A 25,566-nucleotide genomic window follows, 5' to 3' on the forward strand; every position below is an offset into this window, starting at 1 on the left:
CAGGTGGCGCTGTAATATGTGCTGGTACACACTGGTCACCTGTTGTGTGTAAATATGTGCTGGTACACACTGGTCACCTGTTGTGTGTAAATATGTGCTGGTACACACTGGTCACCTGTTGTGTGTATTGAACACTGGCAGGTTATATTGAACACTGGCAGGTTATATTGAACACTGGCAGGTTGTTATATTGAACACTGGCAGGTTGTTATATTGAACACTGGCAGGTTGTTATATTGAACACTGGCAGGTTGTTATATTGAACACTGGCAGGTTGTTATATTGAACACTGGCAGGTTATATTGAACACTGGCAGGTTGTTACATTGAACACTGGCAGGTTGTTATATTGAACACTGGCAGGTTGTTATATTGAACACTGGCAGGTTGTTATATTGAACACTGGCAGATTGTTATATTGAACACTGGCAGGTTGTTATATTGAACACTGGCAGGTTGTTATATTGAACACTGGCAGGTTATATTTGTTATATTGAACACTGGCAGGTTGTTATATTGAACACTGGCAGGTTGTTATATTGAACACTGGCAGGTTGTTATATTGAACACTGGCAGGTTGTTATATTGAACACTGGCAGGTTATATTGAACACTGGCAGGTTGTTATATTGAACACTGGCAGGTTGTTATATTGAACACTGGCAGGTTGTTATATTGAACACTGGCAGGTTGTTATATTGAACACTGGCAGATTGTTATATTGAACACTGGCAGGTTGTTATATTGAACACTGGCAGGTTGTTATATTGAACACTGGCAGGTTATATTGAACACTGGCAGGTTATATTGAACACTGGCAGGTTGTTATATTGAACACTGGCAGGTTGTTATATTGAACACTGGCAGGTTGTTATATTGAACACTGGCAGGTTGTTATATTGAACACTGGCAGGTTATATTGAACACTGGCAGGTTGTTATATTGAACACTGGCAGGTTGTTATATTGAACACTGGCAGGTTGTTATATTGAACACTGGCAGGTTGTTATATTGAACACTGGCAGATTGTTATATTGAACACTGGCAGGTTGTTATATTTAACACTGGCAGATTGTTATATTGAACACTGGCAGGTTGTTATATTGAACACTGGCAGGTTGTTATATTGAACACTGGCAGGTTGTTATATTGAACACTGGCAGGTTGTTATATTGAACACTCGCAGGTTGTTATATTGAACACTGGCAGGTTGTTATATTGAACACTGGCAGTTGTTATATTGAACACTGGCAGGTTGTTTTATTGCACACTGGCAGGTTGTTATATTGAACACTGGCAGGTTGTTATATTGAACACTGGCAGGTTGTTATATTGAACACTGGCAGGTTGTTATATTGAACACTGGCAGATTGTTATATTGAACACTGGCAGGTTGTTATATTGAACACTGGCAGGTTGTTATATTGAACACTAGCAGGTTGTTATATTGAACACTGGCAGTTGTTATATTGAACACTGGCAGTTGTTATATTGAACACTGGCAGGTTGTTATATTGAACACTGGCAGGTTATATTGAACACTGGCAGGTTGTTCTATTGAACACTGGCAGGTTGTTATATTGAACACTGGCAGGTTGTTATATTGAACACTGGCAGGTTGTTATATTGAACACTGGCAGGTTGTTATATTGAACACTGGCAGGTTATATTGAACACTGGCAGATTGTTATATTGAACACTGGCAGGTTGTTATATTGAACACTGGCAGGTTGTTATATTGAACACTGGCAGGTTGTTATATTGAACACTGGCAGGTTGTTATATTGAACACTGGCAGGTTGTTATATTGAACACTGGCAGGTTGTTATATTGAACACTGGCAGTTGTTATATTGAACACTGGCAGGTTGTTATATTGAACACTGGCAGGTTGTTATATTGAACACTGGCAGATTGTTATATTGAACACTGGCAGGTTGTTATATTGAACACTGGCAGGTTGTTATATTGAACACTGGCAGGTTGTTATATTGAACACTGGCAGGTTGTTATATTGAACACTGGCAGGTTGTTATATTGAACACTGGCAGGTTGTTATATTGAACACTGGCAGGTTGTTATATTGAACACTGGCAGGTTGTTATATTGAACACTGGCAGGTTGTTATATTGAACACTGGCAGGTTGTTATATTGAACACTGGCAGGTTGTTATATTGAACACTGGCAGATTGTTATATTGAACACTGGCAGGTTGTTATATTGAACACTGGCAGGTTGTTATATTGAACACTGGCAGGTTATATTGAACACTGGCAGGTTGTTATATTGAACACTGGCAGGTTGTTATATTGAACACTGGCAGGTTATATTGAACACTGGCAGGTTGTTATATTGAACACTGGCAGGTTGTTATATTGAACACTGGCAGGTTGTTATATTGAACACTGGCAGGTTGTTATATTGAACACTGGCAGGTTGTTATATTGAACACTGGCAGGTTGTTATATTGAACACTGGCAGATTGTTATATTGAACACTGGCAGGTTGTTATATTGAACACTGGCAGGTTGTTATATTGAACACTAGCAGGTTGTTATATTGAACACTGGCAGGTTGTTATATTGAACACTGGCAGATTATATTGAACACTGGCAGGTTGTTATATTGAACACTGGCAGGTTATATTGAACACTGGCAGGTTGTTATATTGAACACTGGCAGGTTGTTATATTGAACACTGGCAGGTTGTTATATTGAACACTGGCAGGTTGTTATATTGAACACTGGCAGGTTGTTATATTGAACACTGGCAGGTTGTTATATTGAACACTGGCAGGTTATATTGAACACTGGCAGGTTGTTATATTGAACACTGGCAGGTTGTTATATTGAACACTGGCAGGTTGTTATATTGAACACTGGCAGGTTGTTATATTGAACACTGGCAGGTTGTTATATTGAACACTGGCAGGTTGTTATATTGAACACTGGCAGGTTGTTATATTGAACACTGGCAGGTTGTTATATTGAACACTGGCAGGTTGTTATATTGAACACTGGCAGGTTGTTATATTGAACACTGGCAGATTGTTATATTGAACACTGGCAGGTTGTTATATTGAACACTGGCAGGTTGTTATATTGAACACTGGCAGGTTGTTATATTGAACACTGGCAGGTTGTTATATTGAACACTGGCAGGTTATATTGAACACTGGCAGGTTGTTATATTGAACACTGGCAGGTTATATTGAACACTGGCAGGTTGTTATATTGAACACTGGCAGGTTGTTATATTGAACACTGGCAGGTTGTTATATTGAACACTGGCAGGTTGTTATATTGAACACTGGCAGGTTGTTATATTGAACACTGGCAGGTTATATTGAACACTGGCAGGTTGTTATATTGAACACTGGCAGGTTGTTATATTGAACACTGGCAGGTTGTTATATTGAACACTGGCAGGTTGTTATATTGAACACTGGCAGGTTGTTATATTGAACACTGGCAGGTTGTTATATTGAACACTGGCAGGTTGTTATATTGAACACTAGCAGGTTGTTATATTGAACACTGGCAGGTTGTTATTTTGAACACTGGCAGGTTGTTATATTGAACACTGGCAGGTTGTTATATTGAACACTGGCAGGTTGTTATATTGAACACTAGCAGGTTGTTATATTGAACACTGGCAGGTTGTTATATTGAACACTGGCAGGTTGTTATATTGAACACTGGCAGGTTGTTATATTGAACACTGGCAGGTTGTTATATTGAACACTAGCCGGTTATATTGAACACTGGCAGGTTGTTATATTGAACACTGGCAGGTTGTTATATTGAACACTGGCAGGTTGTTATATTGAACACTGGCAGGTTGTTATATTGAACACTGGCAGGTTGTTATATTGAACACTGGCAGGTTGTTATATTGAACACTGGCAGGTTGTTATATTGAACACGGGCAGGTTGTTATATTGAACACTGGCAGGTTATATTGAACACTGGCAGGTTATATTGAACACTGGCAGGTTATATTGAACACTGGCACGTTGTTATATTGAACACTGGCAGGTTATATTGAACACTGGCAGGTTGTTATATTGAACACTGGCAGGTTGTTATATTGAACACTGGCAGGTTGTTATATTGAACACTGGCAGGTTGTTATATTGAACACTGGCAGGTTGTTATATTGAACACTGGCAGGTTGTTATATTGAACACTGGCAGGTTGTTATATTGAACACTGGCAGGTTGTTATATTGAACACTGGCAGGTTGTTATATTGAACACTGGCAGGTTATATTGAACACTGGCAGGTTGTTTTATTGAACACTGGCAGGTTGTTATATTGAACACTGGCAGGTTATATTGAACACTGGCAGGTTATATTGAACACTGGCAGGTTGTTATATTGAACACTGGCAGGTTGTTATATTGAACACTGGCAGGTTATATTGAACACTGGCAGGTTATATTGAACACTGGCAGGTTGTTATATTGAACACTGGCAGGTTGTTATATTGAACACTGGCAGGTTGTTATATTGAACACTGGCAGGTTGTTATATTGAACACTGGCAGGTTGTTATATTGAACACTGGCAGGTTGTTATATTGAACACTGGCAGGTTGTTATATTGAACACTGGCAGGTTGTTATATTGAACACTGGCAGGTTGTTATAAAGAACACTGGCAGGTTGTTATATTGAACACTAGCAGGTTATATTGAACACTGGCAGGTTGTTATATTGAACACTGGCAGGTTGTTATATTGAACACTGGCAGGTTGTTATATTGAACACTGGCAGGTTATATTGAACACTGGCAGGTTGTTATATTGAACACTGGCAGGTTGTTATATTGAACACTGGCAGGTTGTTATATTGAACACTGGCAGGTTGTTATATTGAACACTGGCAGGTTGTTATATTGAACACTGGCAGGTTGTTATATTGAACACTGGCAGGTTATATTGAACACTGGCAGGTTGTTATATTGAACACTGGCAGGTTGTTATATTGAACACTGGCAGGTTGTTATATTGAACACTGGCAGGTTATATTGAACACTGGCAGGTTGTTATATTGAACACTGGCAGGTTGTTATATTGAACACTGGCAGGTTATATTGAACACTGGCAGGTTATATTGAACACTGGCAGGTTGTTATATTGAACACTGGCAGGTTGTTATATTGAACACTGGCAGGTTGTTATATTGAACACTGGCAGGTTGTTATATTGAACACTGGCAGGTTGTTATATTGAACACTGGCAGGTTGTTATATTGAACACTAGCAGGTTGTTATATTGAACACTGGCAGGTTGTTATATTGAACACTGGCAGGTTGTTATATTGAACACTGGCAGGTTGCTATATTGAACACTGGCAGGTTGTTATATTGATGGTGATATCTCGTATTTATGCTTGCAGGTGTGGTGAACTGCAGCAGGTGTGTGGACTATAGCAGGTGTGTGGTGGACTGCAGCGGGTGTGTGGACGGCTACAGCGGGTGATAGGATACAGCAGGTGTGTGGTGGGATACAACAGGTGCGATGGGATACAGTAGGTGTGTGGTGGAATATAGTAGGTATGTAGTGGTATACAGCAGGTGTGGTGTACCACAGGTGTGTGGTGATATACAGCAGGTGTGTGATATACCACAGGTGTGGTGGGATATAGCAGGTATGTAATGGTATACAGCAGGTGTGGTATATCACAGGTGTGTAGTATACAACAGGTGTGGTATACCACAGGTGTGTAGTATACAGGTGTGGTATTCCACAGGTGTGGTGGAATATAGCAGGTATGTAGTGGTATACAGGTGTGGTGGACTGCAGCAGGTGTGTGGTGGACTACAGGTGTGTGGTCGACCGCAGCAGATGTGTGGACTACAGAGGGTGGTTCGATACAACAGGTGTGATGGGATATAGCAGGTGTGGTATGCCACAGGTGTGGTGGGACAGCAGTTGTGTTGGAATATAGCAGGTATTATAGTGGTATACAGCAGGTGTGGTATACCATAAGTGTGTGGTGGTACACAGCAGGTGTGTGGTATACCACAGGTGTGGTGGGATACAGTAGGTATGTGGTGGGATATAGCAGTTATGTAATGGTATACAGCAGGTGTGGTGTACCACAGATGTGTGGTAGGATACAGCAGGTGTGGTATACCACAGGTGTGGGATACAATAGATGTGTGGTGGAATATAGCGGTATACAGGTGTGGTATACCACAGGTGTGTGGTGGGATGCAACAGGTGTTATACCACGGGTGTGGGATACAACAATGTGGTGGAATATAGGTATGTAGTGGTATACAGCAGGTGTGTGGTGGACCGCAGCAGGTGTGTGAACTGCAGCAGGTGTGTGGACTACAGCAGGTGTATGATGGACTGCAGCAGGTGTGTGGTGGACTACAGCGTGTGTGGACGGCTACAGCGGGTGATAGGATACAACAGGTGAGTGGTTGGATACAGCAGGTGTGTGGTGGAGTTCAGCAGGTGTGGTATACCACAAGTGTGTGGTGGTATACAGGTGTGTGATATACAGCAAGTGTGTGGTGGGATATAGCAGTTATGTAACGATATGCAGCAGGTGTGTAGTATAGAGCAGATATGTTATACCACAGATGTGTGGTAGGATACAGCAGATGTGGTATACCACAGACTTAGTGGGATACAACAGATGTGTGGTGGAATATAGCAGGTATGTAGTGGTATACAGGTGTGTAGTATACAGCAGCTGTGGTATACCACAGTGTGTGTGGTGGAATACAGCAGGTGTGGTATACCACAGGTGTGGTGGGATACAACAGATGTGTGGTGGAATATAGCAGGTATGTAGTGGTATACAGCAGGTGTTTGGTGGACTGCAGCAGATGTGTTTACTACAGCAGGTGTGTGGTGAACTGCAGCAGGTGTGTTGGGCTGCAGGTGTGTGGTGGACTGCAGCAGGTGTGTGGACGACTACAGCAGGTGATGGGATACAACAGGTGAGTGGTGGCATATAACAGGTGTGTAGTGGTATACAACAGGTGTGTGGTGGGATACAGCAGGTGTGGTATGCCACAGGTGTGGTATACCACAGGTGTGGGATGTAGCAGGTATGTAGTATACAGGTGTGGTATACCATAGGTGTGGTGGGATACAGCAGGTGTGTGGTGGGATATAGCAGGTATGTAATGGTATACAGTAGGTGTGATATACCACAGGTGTGTGGTGATTTACAAGTGTGTGCTATACCACTGGTGTGGTGGGATACAACAGGTGTGTAATGGTATACAGCACGTGGTATACCACAGATGTGTTGAGGAATACAGCAGGTGTGGTGGGATACAGGTGTGATATACCACAGGTGTGGTGGGATGCAGCAGGTGTGTTGTGGGATACCAGAGACGTGTGGTGGAATATAGCAGGTATGTAGTGGTATACAGCAGGTGTGTGAACAGCAGGTATGTAGACTACAGGTGTGTGGTGGACTGCAGCAGGTGTTTTGGACTTCTGCAGGTGTGTGGACTACAACAGATGTGTTGGACTGCAGCAGGTGTGTGGAGGACTGCAGGAGGAGTGTGGACTGCAGCAGGTGTATGGTGGACTGCAGCAGGAGTATGGACTACAGGTGTGTGGTGGATTGCAGCAGTTGTGTGGACTGCGGCAGGAGTGTGGTGGACTGCGGCAGGAGTGTGGTGGACTGCAGCAGATGTGTGGTGGACTACAGATGTGTGGTGTACTGCAGCAGGTGTGTGAACTTCAGCAGGTGTGTGGTGGACTGCAGCAGATGTGTGGTGGACTGCAGCAGGTGTGTGGACTACAGGTGTGTGGACCGCAGCAGGTGTGTAGACTTCAGCGGGTGTGTGGACGACTACAGCGGGTGATGGGATACAACAGGTGAGTGGTTGGATAGAGCAGGTGTGTGCTGGGATATAGCAGGTGTGGTATACAACGGGTGAGGTGGTGGTTTACAGGTGTGTAGTATACCACTGGTGTGGGAAATAACAGTTGTGTAATGGAATACAGCAGGTGTGATATACCACAGGCGTGTGGTGGGTTATACAAGGTGTGGTATACAACGGGTGTGTGGTGGTTTACAGGCGTGTGGTATACCACTGGTGTGGGATATAGCAGGTATGTAATGGTATATAGTAGGTGTGATATACCACAGGTGTGGTGATTTACAAGTGTGTGCCATACCACTGGTGTGGTGGGATACAGCAGGTGTGTGGTGGGATACAACAGGTGTGTAATGGTATACAGCACGTAGTATACCACAGATGTGTTGAGGAATACAGCAGGTGTGGTGGGATACAGGTGTGGTATACCACAGGTGTGGTGGGATGCAGCAGGTGTGTTATGGGATACCAGAGGTGTGTGGTGGAATATAGCAGGTATGTAGTGGTATACAGCAGGTGTGTGAACAGCAGGTGTGTGGTGGACTGCAGCAGGTGTGTGGACTGCAGCAGGTGTTTTGGACTTCTGCAGGTGGGTGGACTACAACAAATGTGTTGGACTGCAGCAGGTGTGTGGAGGACTGCAGTAGGAGTGTGGAGTGCAGCAGGTGTATGGTGGACTGCAGCAGGAGTATGGACTACAGGTGTGTGGTGGATTGCAGCAGTTGTGTGGACTGCGGCAGGAGTGTGGTCGACTGCAGCAAATGTGTGGTGGACTGCAGCAGATGTGTGGTGGACTACAGATGTGTGGTGGACTGCAGCAGGTGTGTGGACCGCAGCAGGTGTGTAGACTTCAGCGGATGTGTGGACGACTACAGCGGGTGATGGTATACAACAGGTGAGTGGTTGGATAGAGCAGGTGTGTGCTGGGATATAGCAGGTGTGGTATACAACGGGTGAGGTGGTGGTTTACAGGTGTGTAGTATACCACTGGTGTGGGAAATAACAGTTGTGTAATGGTATACAGCAGGTGTGATATACCACAGGCGTGTGGTGGGTTATACCAGGTGTGGTATACAACGGGTGTGTGGTGGTTTACAGGCGTGTGGTATACCACTGGTGTGGGATATAGCAGGTATGTAATGGTATACAGTAGGTGTGATATACCACAGGTGTGTGGTGATTTACAAGTGTGTGCTATACCACTGGTGTGGTGGGATACAGCAGGTGTGTGGTGGGATACCAGAGGTGTGGTGGATTATAGCAGGTATGTAGTGGTATACAGCAGGTGTGTAGACTACAGGTGTGTGGTGGACTGCAGCAGGTGTTTTGGACTTCTGCAGGTGTGTGGACTACAACAGATGTGTTGGACTGCAGCAGGTGTGTGGAGGACTGCAGTAGGAGTGTGGAGTGCAGCAGGTGTATGGTGGACTGCAGCAGGAGTATGGACTACAGGTGTGTGGTGGATTGCAGCAGTTGTGTGGACTGCGGCAGGAGTGTGGTCGACTGCAGCAAATGTGTGGTGGACTGCAGCAGATGTGTGGTGGACTGCAGCAAGTGTGTGGACCGCAGCAGGTGTGTAGACTTCAGCGGGTGTGTGGACGACTACAGCGGGTGATGGGATACAACAGGTGAGTGGTTGGATAGAGCAGGTGTGTGCTGGGATATAGCAGGTGTGGTATACAACGGGTGAGGTGGTGGTTTACAGGTGTGTAGTATACCACTGGTGTGGGATATAACAGTTGTGTAATGGTATACAGCAGGTGTGATATACCACAGGCGTGTGGTGGGTTATACCAGGTGTGGTATACAACGGGTGTTTGGTGGTTTACAGATGTGTGGTATACCACTGGTGTGATGGGATACAGCAGGTGTGTGGTGGACTGCAGGTGTGTGGTGGACTATAGCAGGTGTGTGGTGGACTGCAGCAGGTCTGGTGGACCGCAGCAGGTGTGCGGAGTTCAGCAGGTGTGCAGACGACTACAGCGGGTGTGGTATACCAAAGGTGTGTAATGGTATACAGCAGGTATGTGGTATACCACAGGTGTGGTGGGATACAGCAGGTGTGTTGTATACCACAGGTGTGGTGGGATACAACAGGTGTGGTATACAACGGGTGTGTGGTATACCACTGGTGTGGGATATAGCAGGTATGTAATGATATACAGCAGGTGTGATATATCACAGGTGTGTTGTGGGATACAGCAGGTGTGGTATACAACGGGTGTGTGGTGGTTTACAGGTGTGTGGTATACCACTGGTGTGATGGAATACAGCAAGTGTGTGGTGGGATACAACAGGTGTGTGGTGGACTATAGGAGGGGTGTGGTGGACTGTAGCAGGTGTATAGACGACTACAGCGGGTGATGGGATGCAACAGATGAGTGGTTGGATACAGCAGGTGTGGTATACCAAAGGTGTGTAATATACAGCAGGTATGTGGTATACCACAGGTGTGGTGGGATACAGCAGGTGTGGTATACCACAGGTGTGGTGGGATACAGCAGGTGTGTTGTGGGATACCAGAGGTGTGTGGTGGAATACAGCAGGTATGTAGTGGTATACAGCAGGTGTGTGATGGATTACACGTGTGGACTGCATCAGGTGTATGGTGGACTGCAGCAGGAGTGTGGTTGACTACAGCAGGTGTGTGTTGAACTGCAGCAGGTGTGTAGACTACAGGTGTGTGGTGGACTGCAGCAGGTGTGTTTTGGACTTCTGCAGGTGCGTGGTGGGCTGCTGCAGGTGCGTGGTGGGCTGCAGCAGGTGTGTGGTGGACTGCAGCAGGTGTGTGGTGGACTGCAGCAGGTGTGTGTTGGACTGCAGCAGGTGTGTGGTGGACTGCAGCAGGTGTGTGGTGGACTGCAGCAGATGTGTGGTGGACTGCAGCAGATGTGTGGTGGACTGCAGCAGATGTGTGGTGGACTGCAGCAGATGTGTGGTGGACTGCAGCAGATGTGTGGTGGACTGCAGCAGATGTGTGGTAGACTGCAGCAGATGTGTGGTGGACTGCAGCAGGTCTGGTGGCCTGTATCAGGTGTGTGGTGGACTGCAGCAGATGTGTGGTGGACTGCAGCAGATGTGTGGTGGACTATAGGTGTGTGGACCGCAGCAGGTGTGTAGACGACTACAGCGGGTGCGTGGACGCTACAGTGGGTGTGTGGACGCTACAGCGGGTGTGTGGACGCTACAGTGGGTGTGTGGACGACTTCAACGGGTGATGGGATACAACAGGTGAGTGGTTGGATAGAGCAGGTGTTTGATGGAATATAGCATGTGTGTAGTGGTATACAACAGGTGTGTTTGGATACCACAGGTGTGTTGGGGATACAGCAGGTGTGGTATACCACAGGTGTGGTGGGTTACAGCAGGTGTGTGGTGGAATATAGCAGGTATGTAGTGGTATTCAGCAGGTGTGTTGTGGGATATAGCAGGTATGTAATGGTATACAGCAGGTGTGTGGTATACCACAGGTGTGTGGTGGAATATAGCAGGTATGTAGTGGTATACAGCTGGTGTATGGTGGACTGTAGCAGGTGTGTGGTGGACTGTAGCAGGTGTGTGAACTGCAGCAGGAGTGTGGTTGAGTACAGCAGATGTGTGAACTATAGCAGGTGTGTGGTGGACTGCAGCAGGTGTGTGGAGTACAGATGTGTTTTACCCTTCTGCAGGTGTGTGGTGGACTGGAGGTGTGTGGACTGCAGCAGGTGTGGGGACGACTACAGCGAGTGATGGGATACAACAGGTGAGTGGTTGGATACATCAGGTGTGTGGTGGGATACAGCAGGTCTAGCGGTATACAACAGGTGTGTTGTGGGATATAGCAGGTGTGGTATACAACAGGTGTGTGGTGGGATACAGCAGGTGTAGCCTACCACAGGTGTGTGGTGGGATATAGCAGATGTGTGGGGTATACAGCAGGCGTGGTATACCACAGGTGTGTGGTAGGATACAGCAGGTGTGTGGTGGAATATAGCTGGTATATAGTGGTACACGCCAGGTGTTACATTTGTCAAGATATACAAGTATATATAACTGATTAAAGTCGGTATACATAAAGGCATCTCTCCCTCTCTATCTCGTAAAGAATTTATAGAAGCTTTCTCTATATTGCTAGAGCTCTGCTAGAGCTCTGCTAGAGCTCTGCTCTTCCTCTCACACAACACTTAACTTTTCAAATGGTTTAAAAAGATTTCCTGGTCATATTTTGCAAGCAACGTTGATACTCTTCTCAGTACGTTTTGTGTGCTTTATTTTGCTGATGCTTCTGTAGCGTTCCGTCAGGTACTCTCTCTTGTTCAGTCAGGAGCACTTGCTCTTGTTCAGTCAGGAGCACTTGCTCTTGTTCAGTCAGGAGCACTTGCTCTTGTTCAGTCAGGAGCACTTGCTCTTGTTCAGTCAGGAGCACTTGCTCTTGTTCAGTCAGGAGCACTTGCTCTTGTTCAGTCACACTTACTCTTGTTCAGTCACACTTGCTCTTGTTCAGTCACACTTGCTCATGTTCAGTCACACTTGCTCATGTTCAGTCACACTTGCTCTTGTTCAGTCACACTTGCTCTTGTTCAGTCACACTTGCTCATGTTCAGTCACACTTGCTCATGTTCAGTCACACTTGCTCATGTTCAGTCACACTTGCTCTTGTTCAGTCACACTTGCTCATGTTCAGTCACACTTGCTCATGTTCAGTCACACTTGCTCATGTTCAGTCACACTTGCTCATGTTCAGTCACACTTGCTCATGTTCAGTCACACTTGCTCTTGTTCAGTCACACTTGCTCTTGTTCAGTCACACTTGCTCATGTTCAGTCACACTTGCTCATGTTCAGTCACACTTGCTCATGTTCAGTCACAATTGCTATTGTTCAGTCACACTTGCTCTTGTTCAGTCACACTTGCTCTTGTTCAGTCACACTTGCTCCTGTTCAGTCACACTTGCTCTTGTTCAGTCACACTTGCTCATGTTCAGTCACAATTGCTATTGTTCAGTCACACTTGCCCCTGTTCAGTCACACTTGCTCATGTTCAGTCACACTTGCTCTTGTTCAGTCACACTTGCTCTTGTTCAGTCACACTTTCCCCTGTTCAGTCACACTTGCTCTTGTTCAGTCACACTTGCTCTTGTTCAGTCACACTTTCTCTTGTTCAGTCACACTTGCTCTTGTTCAGTCACACTTGCCCCTGTTCAGTCACACTTGCCCCTGTTCAGTCACACTTGCTCTTGTTCAGTCACACTTGCTTATGTTCAGTCACACTTGCTCATGTTCAGTCACATTTGCTCATGTTCAGTCACACTTGCTCTTGTTCAGTCACACTTGCCCCTGTTCAGTCACACTTGCCCCTGTTCAGTCACACTTGCCCCTGTTCAGTCACACTTGCCCCTGTTCAGTCACACTTGCCCCTGTTCAGTCACACTTGCCCCTGTTCAGTCACACTTGCCCCTGTTCAGTCACACTTGCCCCTGTTCAGTCACACTTGCTCCTGTTCAGTCACACTTGCTCCTGTTCAGTCACACTTGCTCTTGTTCAGTCACACTTGCTCATGTTCAGTCACAATTGCTATTGTTCAGTCACACTTGCCCCTGTTCAGTCACACTTGCTCATGTTCAGTCACACTTGCTCTTGTTCAGTCACACTTGCTCTTGTTCAGTCACACTTTCCCCTGTTCAGTCACACTTGCTCTTGTTCAGTCACACTTGCTCTTGTTCAGTCACACTTTCTCTTGTTCAGTCACACTTGCTCTTGTTCAGTCACACTTGCCCCTGTTCAGTCACACTTGCCCCTGTTCAGTCACACTTGCTCTTGTTCAGTCACACTTGCTTATGTTCAGTCACACTTGCTCATGTTCAGTCACATTTGCTCATGTTCAGTCACATTTGCTCATGTTCAGTCACACTTGCTCTTGTTCAGTCACACTTGCCCCTGTTCAGTCACACTTGCCCCTGTTCAGTCACACTTGCCCCTGTTCAGTCACACTTGCCCCTGTTCAGTCACACTTGCCCCTGTTCAGTCACACTTGCTCCTGTTCAGTCACACTTGCTCCTGTTCAGTCACACTTGCTCTTGTTCAGTCACTTGCTCTTGTTCAGTCACACTTGCTCTTGTTCAGTCACACTTGCTCTTGTTCAGTCACACTTGCTCATGTTCAGTCACACTTGCTCATGTTCAGTCACAATTGCTATTGTTCAGTCACACTTGCCCCTGTTCAGTCACACTTGCTCCTGTTCAGTCACACTTGCTCTTGTTCAGTCACACTTGCTCTTGTTAAATCACACTTACTCATGTTCAGTCACGCTTTGTTGAGTCACACTTGCTTTGTTCAGTCACACTTGCTTTGTTCAGTCACACTTGCCCCTGTTCAATCATACTTGCTCTTGTTCAGGTAGATCATGGTAATGAATATGATATTGTGTATATGGACTTCAGTAAGGCTTTTGACAGGGTCCCACATCAGAGACTATTGAGGAAAATTAAAGCACATGGAATAGGAGGAGAAATTTTTTCCTGGATAGAGGCATGGTTGACAAATAGGCAGCAGAGAGTTTGCATAAATGGGGAGAAATCAGAGTGGGGAAGCGTCACGAGCGGTGTTCCACAGGGGTCAGTGTTGGGCCCCCTGCTGTTCACAATCCACATAAACGACATAGATGAGGGCATAAAGAGCGACATCGGCAAGTTTGCCGATGACACCAAAATAGGCCGTCGAATTCATTCTGACGAGGACATTCGAGCACTCCAGGAAGATTTGAATAGACTGATGCAGTGGTCGGAGAAGTGGCAGATGCAGTTTAATATAGACAAATGCAAAGTTCTAAATGTTGGACAGGACAATAACCATGCCCACATATAAACTAAATAATGTAGATCTTAATATTACGGATTGCGAAAAAGATTTAGGAGTTCTGGTTAGCAGTAATCTGAAACCAAGACAACAGTGCATAAGTGTTCGCAATAAAGCTAATAGAATCCTTGGCTTCATATCAAGAAGCATAAATAATAGGAGTCCTCAGGTTGTTCTTCAACTCTATACATCCTTGGTTAGGCCTCATTTAGATTATGCTGCACAGTTTTGGTCACCGTATTACAGAATGGATATAAATTCTCTGGAAAATGTACAATGGAGGATGACAAAGTTGATCCCATGTATCAGAAACCTTCCCTATGAGGATAGACTAAGGGCCCTGAAACTGCACTCTCTAGAAAGACGTAGAATTAGGGGGGATATGATTGAGGTGTATAAATGGAAGACAGGAATAAATAAAGGGGATGTAAATAGTGTGCTGAAAATATCTAGCCTAGACAGGACTCGCAGCAATGGTTTTAAGTTGGAAAAATTCAGATTCAGGAAGGATATAGGAAAGTACTGGTTTGGTAATAGAGTTGTGGATGAGTGGAACAAACTCCCAAGTACAGTTATAGAGGCCAGAACGTTGTGTAGCTTTAAAAATAGGTTGGATAAATACATGAGTAGATGTGGGTGGGTGTGAGTTGGACCTGATAGCTTGTGCTACCAGGTCGGTTGCCGTGTTCCTCCCTTAAGTCAATGTGACCTGACCTGACTAGGTTGGGTGCATTGGCTTAAGCCGGTAGGAGACTTGGACCTGCCTCGCATGGGCCAGTAGGCCTTCTGCAGTGTTCCATCGTTCTTATGTTCAGACACACACACTCTTGTTCAGTCACGTTTGCTCTTGTTCAGTCACACTTGCTCTTGTTCACACTTGCTCCTGTTCAGTCACACTTGCTATTGTTCAGTCACACTTGCTACTGTTCAGTCACACTTTCAAATTCAAAGTTTATTCTCTATAAGGATTACAATGTTGAGTTTACAGAAATTTGGTTATTGTTTGGTTTACATGTAGTAAAATAGTGATTACAGAGTGTACCACTAGAACGCTTAGCATGGCTAGGCATTTCGGGCATACTTAGTTTTATTCTTAATTGTAAAATATTACAAATTATGAGGTAAGTTGGTATTATGGCTAAGTGACTAAATACTAGTTTGTGAGTTTAGCAATGTGAATGCTTTTGTTTTGGCACAGTATATAGTTTCAGTATTGGAGTATCACAGGATTCATTATTTTAAGACTGAGATTAATATTTCTGTTTATGGTCAAATGAGTGAGCGAGTGTGTGAACCACCAGGTGGTATTCGTGTAGTTAGTCGACGGGGTGTATCAGGGAGATAAGATGTTTTCTAATGGTAGTTTTGAAGGTGGTGAATGTGTCTGCAGTTCTAGAGTTCTCGGGTAGGGTATTCCAGATTTTAGGGCCTTTGACATGCATTGAATTTTTGTAAAGGTTTAGTCGGACACGGGGAATGTCGTAGAGATGTTTGTGTCTGGTGTTATGCCTGTGGGTTCTGTCACAACTATCAAGAAAGCGTTTTAGGTCAAGGTTGATATTAGAGTTTAAGGCCCTGTAGATATAGATTGTACAGTAGTAAGTGTGGATGTACTGAACTGGGAGTAAGTTTAGATCTTTGAAGAGTGGGGGGGGTGTGCTGCCAGGGATGGGATTTAGTGATTATTCTTACTGCAGCTTTTTGTTGGGTTATTATTGGCTTTAGGTGTGTTGCTGCAGTTGATCCCCAAGCACAAATAGCATAGGTGAGGTATGGATAAATGAGTGGTATAGTGTGAGAAGGGCATTTTGCGGCACGTAGTATCGTATCTTGGAGAGGATCCCAACCGTTTTGGATGCTTTTTTGGCTATATGCTGGATATGGGTGCTGAAATTCAGGTTGTTGTCAAGGTATAAGCCTAGGAATTTTCCCCCATTATTTCTGGTAATTAGAGTGTTGTCAATCTTAATGTTAATTTGTGCATCTCCTGCTCTGCTACCAAACATAATATAGTAAGTTTTGTCAGTGTTAAGCGTAAGTTTATTGGCTGTCATCCAAGTCGATATTTTAATCAGCTCCTCATTCACAATGGTGTTGAGGGTGGCAAGATTAGGGTGAGAGATGACATAAGTCGTGTCATCAGCAAAGAGAATGGGTTTCAGGTGTTGGGATACGTTTGGAAGGTCATTGATGTATATGAGGAAGAGCAGGGGACCAAGGACACTTCCCTGCGGAACTCCAGTATCAAGTGGCCGTGTTGCTGATGCTGTGTCTTTAATGGTGACGTACTGATACCTATTAGTAATGTAAGATTTGAAATAAGCAAGCGCATGGCCTCTTATACCGTAGTGGTCAAGTTTGTGGAGTAGGATTTGGTGGTTTACTGTGTCAAAAGCTTTTCTTAGGTCAATAAAAATTCCTAGTGGATATTCCTTATTTTCCAATGCTGTGTAAAGCAGATCTAGCATTTTTATGATTGCATCATTAGTGCTTTTATTTTTCCTGAATCCAAACTGGCAGGGGTTGAGTATGTTTTGAGCCGTTATAAATGAATACAGTCTCTTGTACACAAGTTTCTCAAAGATTTTGGATAGCAATGGTAAGTTAGATATTGGCCTATAGTTGTTTAAGTCTGTAGGGTCACCACCTTTATGTATTGGTGTAACCCTTGCCATCTTGAGTAGTTTCGGGAAGGTGCTAGTCTCTATTGACTTGTTAAAAAGTAATGAAATAGCATGCGAAAGGACATGGGCCGCTCGCTTGTACAGTAATGGTGGGACATGAGACAGATTCCCCGAGTTATTTTTAAGTGACTTTATGATCTCAATGACTTCCGTGGGCTCAGTTGGTGCAAGATAGAAGGAATTAGGGAAATTTCCATCTAGGTAGTCCCCAGCATGGGCATTGGTATGTGGGATTTTACTGGCGAGATTAGATCCTATGTTTGAGAAGAAGTCGTTTATCTTGTTAGCTGTGTCAGTGGGATGTAGTGGTGTTTCATTAGGTTTAGTTAGGACAATATTCTTGGTTTTTCTCAGTTTGTGGGTCCCTAGAATCTGAGAGAGTGTTTTCCAGGTCTTTTTTATATCTTTATATCACACTTGCCCCTGTTCAATCATACTTGCTCTTGTTCAGTCACACATACACTTGTTCAGTCACCTTTGCTCTTGTTCAGTCACACTTGCTCTTGTTCAGTCACACTCCTGTTCAGACACACTCGCTCCTGTTCAGACACACTCGCTCCTGTTCAGACACACTTGCTCATGTTCAGTCACACTTGCTCATGTTCAGTCACACTTGCTCATGTTCAGTCACACTTGCTCTTGTTCAGTCACTTGCTCTTGTTCAGTCACACTTGCTCCTGTTCAGTCACACTTGCTCATGTTCAGTCACACTTGCTCATGTTCAGTCACACTTGCTGTTGTTCAGTCACACTTGCTGTTGTTCAGTCACACTTGCTCGTGTTCAGTCACACTTGCTCTTGTTCAGTCACACTTGCTCCTGTTCAGTCACACTTGCTCCTGTTCAGTCACACTTGCTCATGTTCAGTCACACTTGCTCATGTTCAGTCACACTTGCTCCTGTTCAGTCACACTTGCTCATGTTCAGTCACACTTGCTCATGTTCAGTCACACTTGCTCTTGTTCAGTCACACTTGCTCATGTTCAGTCACACTTGCTCATGTTCAGTCACACTTGCTCATGTTCAGTCACACTTGCTCATGTTCAGTCACACTTGCTCATGTTCAGTCACACTTGCTCATGTTCAGTCACACTTGCTCTTGTTCAGTCACACTTGCTCATGTTCAGTCACACTTGCTCATGTTCAGTCACACTTGCTCATGTTCAGTCACACTTGCTCAGAATAACTTAAAAAAATAAACTTTATCTCTATTTCTGCTTCTTATTCATCAAATAATCAGATAATTTTATCCATTTAACTGGTAAAATTATCACACAGTTGGAACACAAAGTTTATTTCCTTAATCAAGAGTTCGAAATTGGATCGCGATATTTTCGCTCGTTTTCTGTTGCTACAGTGAGTTGAGTGGCAGTTGTGAATGTTGGTACGATGAGTTGAGTGGCAGTTGTGAATGTTGGTACGATGAGTTGAGTGGCAGTTGTGAATGTTGGTACGATGAGTTGAGTGGCAGTTGTGAATGTTGGTACGATGAGTTGAGTGGCTGTTGTGAATGTTGGTACGATGAGTTGAATGGAAGTTGTGAATGTTGGTACGATGAGTTGAATGGAAGTTGTGAATGTTGGTACGATGAGTTGAGTGGCTGTTGTGAATGTTGGTACGATGAGTTGAATGGAAGTTGTGAATGTTGGTACGATGAGTTGAGTGGCTGTTGTGAATGTTGGTACGATGAGTTGAGTGGCTGTTGTGAATGTTGGTACGATGAGTTGGGTGGCAGTTGTGAATGTTGGTACGATGAGTTGGGTGGCAGTTGTGAATGTTGGTACGATGAGTTGAGTGGCAGTTGTGAATGTTGGTACGATGAGTTGAGTGGCAGTTGTGAATGTTGGTACGATGAGTTGAGTGGCAGTTGTGAATGTTGGTACGATGAGTTGAGTGGCAGTTGTGAATGTTGGTACGATGAGTTGAGTGGCAGTTGTGAATGTTGGTACGATGAGTTGAGTGGCTGTTGTGAATGTTGGTACGATGAGTTGAATGGAAGTTGTGAATGTTGGTACGATGAGTTGAATGGAAGTTGTGAATGTTGGTACGATGAGTTGAGTGGCTGTTGTGAATGTTGGTACGATGAGTTGAATGGAAGTTGTGAATGTTGGTACGATGAGTTGAGTGGCTGTTGTGAATGTTGGTACGATGAGTTGAGTGGCTGTTGTGAATGTTGGTACGATGAGTTGGGTGGCAGTTGTGAATGTTGGTACGATGAGTTGGGTGGCAGTTGTGAATGTTGGTACGATGAGTTGAGTGGCAGTTGTGAATGTTGGTACGATGAGTTGAGTGGCAGTTGTGAATGTTGGTACGATGAGTTGAGTGGCAGTTGTGAATGTTGGTACGATGAGTTGAGTGGCTGTTGTGAATGTTGGTACGATGAGTTGAGTGGCAGTTGTGAATGTTGGTACGATGAGTTGAGTGGCAGTTGTGAATGTTGGTACGATGAGTTGAGTGGCTGTTGTGAATGTTGGTACGATGAGTTGAGTGGCAGTTGTGAATGTTGGTACGATGAGTTGAGTGGCAGTTGTGAATGTTGGTACGATGAGTTGAATGGAAGTTGTGAATGTTGGTACGATGAGTTGAATGGAAGTTGTGAATGTTGGTACGATGAGTTGAGTGGCTGTTGTGAATGCTGGTACGATGAGTTGAATGGAAGTTGTGAATGTTGGTACGATGAGTTGAGTGGCTGTTGTGAATGTTGGTACGATGAGTTGAGTGGCTGTTGTGAATGTTGGTACGATGAGTTGGGTGGCAGTTGTGAATGTTGGTACGATGAGTTGAGTGGCAGTTGTGAATGTTGGTACAGTGAGTTGAGTGGCGGTTGTGAATGTTGGTACGATGAGTTGAGTGGCAGTTGTGAATGTTGATACGATGAGTTGAGTGGCTGTTGTGAATGTTGGTACGATGAGTTGAGTGGCAGTTGTGAATGTTGGTACGATGAGTTGAGTGGCAGTTGTGAATGTTGGTACAGTGAGTTGAGTGACAGTTGTGAATGTTGGTACGATGAGCTGGGTGGCAGTTGTGAATGTTGGTACAGTGAGTTGAGTGGCAGTTGTGAATGTTGGTACGATGAGTTGAGTGGCAGTTGTGAATGTTGGTACAGTGAGTTGAGTGGCAGTTGTGAATGTTGGTACGATGAGTTGAGTGGCAGTTGTGAATGTTGGTACGATGAGTTGAGTGGCAGTTGTGAATGTTGGTACAGTGAGTTGAGTGGCAGTTGTGAATGTTGGTACAGTGAGTTGAGTGGCAGTTGTGAATGCTGGTACAGTGAGTTGAGTGGCAGTTGTGAATGTCAGCACAATAAGCTGAACATGGCAGTTGTGAATGTTCGTACTAAAAGCATAATGAGTGGAGGTTTAGTGGCAGTTGTGGGTCTACAGTGAGGAACGTTCAGATGTGAGGTGATCTGAGGCGGTGATGGGTGAAGGGAGGAGTATGTTACACTCACCAGGTTTGTAGATGAATGGTTCAGAGAACCGACATGTTGATAAATTAGACACATATGCAACTCTTGGGTATCTTTATTGAGGAAACGTTTCGCCACACAGTGGCTTCATCAGTCCATACGTAGGAGAAACTTGAAGAACAGGAGGAGAATGAGGTAATCAGTCCCTCAACCTTGAGTCGATGTGGTCAGTCCATCAATCTTGATGGACTGATGAAGCCACTGTGTGGCGAAACGTTTCCTCAATAAAGATACCCAAGAGTTGCATATGTCTAATTTATCCACACTCGCCAGAGTTGTATTTTCTTGCCACTTTTGTTTTGCGATTTATTGTAGTAATTACACAGCAACTTGTACATATTACTGCCTCACTCTCCCTCCCTGACTCTTCAGTCTAACTTGCAGAAGTGTTTTAAAACATTACTGTCCCTAGTCAGTGAGTCTCTCGCTTTATATATATATTATATATTCTGGAGTTTATCTGGAGAGAGTTCCGGGGGTCAACGCCCCCGCGGCCCGGTCTGTGACCAGGCCTCCTTAGGTCAGTGTCCCAGGATGCGACCCACACCAGTCGACTAACACCCAGGTACCCATTTTACTGATGGGGAACATAGACAACAGGTGGAAAGAAACACGTCCAATGTTTCTACTCTGGCTGGGAATCGAACCCAGGCCCTCACCGTGTGAAGCGAGAGCGTTAACCACCAGGCCACATATCTAACTGTGCACTTTTGTTTGTGGTTACAGGTGGACGATTCTCAGCTCCTGGTCCTGCCTCCTAACTTGCTGCTTGCAGGATGTATTCCTTGTGGATCCTGTCGTATCAGTTCCGGAAACTACGTACTGATCCTCCACTCCGTCATCAGAGCCATTCCACTTACCGACTATGTAGCTGAAGAAATACTTCCTAACGGATGTTAAAAGTGCATGGAATATGCAGCGAGTTACTAAATGCTGTAGAGTTTTTAAGGAAAGTGAGGCTCAGGTTAGTGTAGGAGAGAGAGGGAGATTATTTCCCAGTAAAAGTAGGGCTCAGGGATGTGTAATGTCACCATGGTTGTTTAACATATTTATAAAGGAGGTAGCAAAAGAATGCTAGGGTGTTGAGGAGAGGGATGGGATTAAATTATGGGGACTCTTGAAACAGTGGGAGCTGGTACAGTTACTTTGTGCTGATACTGTTCTTTTGGGAGATTCTGAAGGGAAGTTGCAAAAGTTAATGGACTAGTTTTAGAGGGCGTGTAAAGGAAGTTGAAAGTGACATAGATAAGAGTATCAAACGAGTTAGGTAATGAAAGATTGGATATCGGGTTGCAGGGAGTATAGAGGAAGTGACTGTTTAGTTATTTGGCAGCAGATGGGTCTATAAAAGCCGAGGTGAATCATAGAATTGATGAGGAAGGAGGGTGAGTGGTGCACTGAGGAGTCTGTGGAAGCAAAGAGGGGAATGTATGAGAGTATAGTTATACCAATGCTCTTGTGAGTGTGAAACATGGGTGATGAATGTTGCAACAAGGAGAAGGCTGGAGGCAGTGAAGATATCATGTCTGAGAACAATATGTGGTGTGAATATAATATAATAGAGAAAATCGTTTTGGGTTTAGGTGTGGGGTTACTGAAACTTATCCAGAGGGCAGAGGAGGGGTTGTTGAGGTTTGGACATTTAAAGATGGAATGAAATAGAACAACTTGGAGAGCATATACATCTGTAGTGGAAGGCAGGGTAGGGGTCGGCCTAGGAAAAGTTGGAACGATGGGCTTAGACTTCCAACAAGCGCGTGTGGGCGTGTTAGGAGAATAATGGATATTGACTGTCCTGTTGAGTGAGCAAGGTAATAGGTATGAAGGGATTCAGGATACCATTTTTAACTAGTGTAGGTGTGCCTCTGGCGGGACAGTGATGGAGTACAGAAATAAAGGTTATTGTCGGGTCACCTTGCCTTGGTAGGAAATTGCTGATGTAATAATTTTAAATCAGCATGTCTCCTGCTAAGGTGACCCAACAATAACCTTTATTTCTGTGCTCCATATTCTTTTGTAGAATTGGAAGTTGGACCTGCCTAGCATGGGCCTCTTGCAGTGCTTTGCTACAATTTGAATTGAAAATATATTCAATGCTAAACCCTGGAGGGTCATACAGCACATCAGAGGACAGATGTGAAGGAACCTCTGTATATTTCAAATTTTTGTTCATTGTAATATTTTAAGTTGAACAAATATACAAGTAGCTGGATATGTTCAACATATTACATTGAACACTTGCTAAAAGGTATTAAAAGATACTAATTCTTCACAGTACATATATGTTCAATTGAACATTTTCGAAATTTGTGGTAAATTAAGTTTCAGATTTTTAAAATGTCCTATTTAAACATTTTCGGAAAGTGTTCAATTCAACAAAAATTTTTGAAATTTAATTTACCACAAAATTAGAAAATGTTCGATTAAACATTTTTTTTCAGTACTGGCTTATGTAGGCTTATAAATAAGATACTTTCACATCACTTTTATTTAGAAAAATTACATTTCATACATGACAGAAGGGAAGAGAGGACATGATTATTATAATAAAAAAAGAAGCGCTAAGCCACAAGGGCTAGACAGAGGACAGTACAAGCAATATCTTAGAGATCATGTTGATGGCTAGGGAAAGCAGCAGCAGTATCAACTTCAGGACAAAACAGCTCCTATTTTCGGTGTTCAAAGTTTTTGTTGGCTTCCAAAGCTCATATCCCACCCACCAGCGGGTGGATTATTATTATTGAAAGCAACAAGAACATAGAACACCAAAGATAGGAGCTGTAGTGTTCAGCAGAATGAACTTCCACAGCTCTACTTTCTACAAAGTCTAAAGTTGATTAATAGCATATTTTAATCAAAAAAGAAGCGCTAAGCCACAAGGGCTATACAGCGCTGCGATTAATACAAGAACACTGAACCTACCGAGATAAAATTTACAAGAAACCTAATTCGAGAGGGAAAGAGGCAAGAAAATGGATGAGTTAGGAAATTATTATTATTATTATATGATGTTGGTGAGGGGCTCTTGATTTAGGGAATTGGATCTGTGCTCCAGTTCCCCAAATTAAGCCTGAATGCCTTCCACATACCCCCCCAGGCGCTGTATAATCCTCCGGGTTTAGCGCTTCCCCCTTGATTGTAATAATATTATTATTATAATCAAAGGGGAAGCGCTAAACCCGGCGGATTATACAGCGCCTGGGGGGGGGGGATGTGGAAGGCATTCAGGCTTAATTCGGGGAACTGGAGCACAGATTCAATTCCCTAAATCAAGAGCCCCTCACCAACATCAAGGAACCTTCCTTGAGGGGATGAGTTAGGAAAGAAAATGAGGATTAGAGAGAAGAATCACCAAGAAGGAGGATTAGTGTTAGCAGTACACTCGCTCCTCAACTTCCTATAGTTCGACTTGCTTTATAACGGTGCAAAAGAAATTACTTTGGAGATGAAACTTAAGATAATTACCCAGCATGAAGGCAAGAAAGTCCATGACTTATTAATTTACTTTTCAATGCTGGTGTTTACTTCAGTAGACCATCGTTTAACACGGTTTTCTTTGGCACATTTTGGTTATAGCACTATTGAAGAATTGAGGCATATTTTTGTACAACACTTCGTAAAATATTAACACGGTTCAGTTTGCAGGAGGGGAAAAATCTGGAGCATCGCCCTCGGGATACACTGCCTGGCTGTGGGTTAGACCAACGAGTCAACGGGGGAGACCTACCGCCATGCCCCACCACCCTTGTCCCAGCCTTGGGATCATTTTTTATTTTACTATCACACTGGCCGATTCCCACCAAGGCAGGGTGGCCCGAAAAAGAAAAACTTTCACCATCATTCACTCCATCACTGTCTTGCCAGAAGGGTGCTTTACACTATAGTTTTTAAACTGCAACATTAACACCCCTCCTTCAGAGTGCAGGCACTGTACTTCCCATCTCCAGGACTCAAGTCCGGCCTGCCGGTTTCCCTGAACCCCTTCATAAATGTTACTTTGCTCACACTCCAACAGCACGTCAAGTATTATAAACCATTTGTCTCCATTCACTCCTATCAAACACGCATGCCTGCTGGAAGCCCAAGCCCCTCGCACACAAAACCTCCTTTACCCCCTCCATCCAACATTTCCTAGGCCAACCCCTACCCCGCCTTCCTTCCACTACAGACTGATACACTCTTGAAGTCATTCTGTTTCGCTCCATTCTCTCTACATGTCCGAACCACCTCAACAACCCTTCCTCAGCCCTCTGGACAACAGTTTTGGTAATCCCGCACCTCCTCCTAACTTCCAAACTACGAATTCTCTGCATTATTCACACCACACATTGCCCTCAGACATGACATCTCCGCTGCCTCCAGCCTTCTCCTCGCTGCAACATGCTTCACACCCATATAAGAGCATTGGTAAAACTATACTCTCATACATTCCCCTCCAAGGACAAAGTTCTTTGTCTCCACAGACTCCTAAGTGCACCACTCACTCTTTTTCCCTCAATTCTATGATTCACCTCATCTTTCATAGACCCATCCGCTGACACGTCCACTCCCAAATATCTGAATACGTTCACCTCCTCCAATCTTTCATCACCTAATCTTTTTGTTATCCTCATAACCTTACTCTTTCCTGCATTCACCTTTAATTTTCTTCTTTTGCACACCCTACCAAATTCATCCACCAATCTCTGCAACTTCTCTTCAGAATCTCCCAAGAGCACAGTGTTGC

The 25,566-nt window shown here is 44.3% G+C and overlaps 1 long non-coding RNA gene across 1 annotated transcript; it reads left to right on the forward strand.

Annotated features, from left to right (window-relative positions):
* The first annotated feature begins 10,354 nt into the window (after positions 1 to 10,354).
* Positions 10,355 to 23,344, forward strand: LOC138851692 (uncharacterized). The gene is made up of 3 exons (XR_011391351.1): positions 10,355 to 11,087; positions 11,525 to 11,598; positions 21,567 to 23,344. It is a non-coding gene; the product is annotated as an uncharacterized lncRNA (long non-coding RNA).
* The last annotated feature ends 2,222 nt before the right edge of the window (positions 23,345 to 25,566 follow it).

Source organism: Cherax quadricarinatus, unplaced genomic scaffold (genome assembly GCF_038502225.1).
Source record: "Cherax quadricarinatus isolate ZL_2023a unplaced genomic scaffold, ASM3850222v1 Contig1630, whole genome shotgun sequence".
NCBI classification, from domain to species: Eukaryota; Metazoa; Arthropoda; class Malacostraca; order Decapoda; family Parastacidae; genus Cherax; species Cherax quadricarinatus.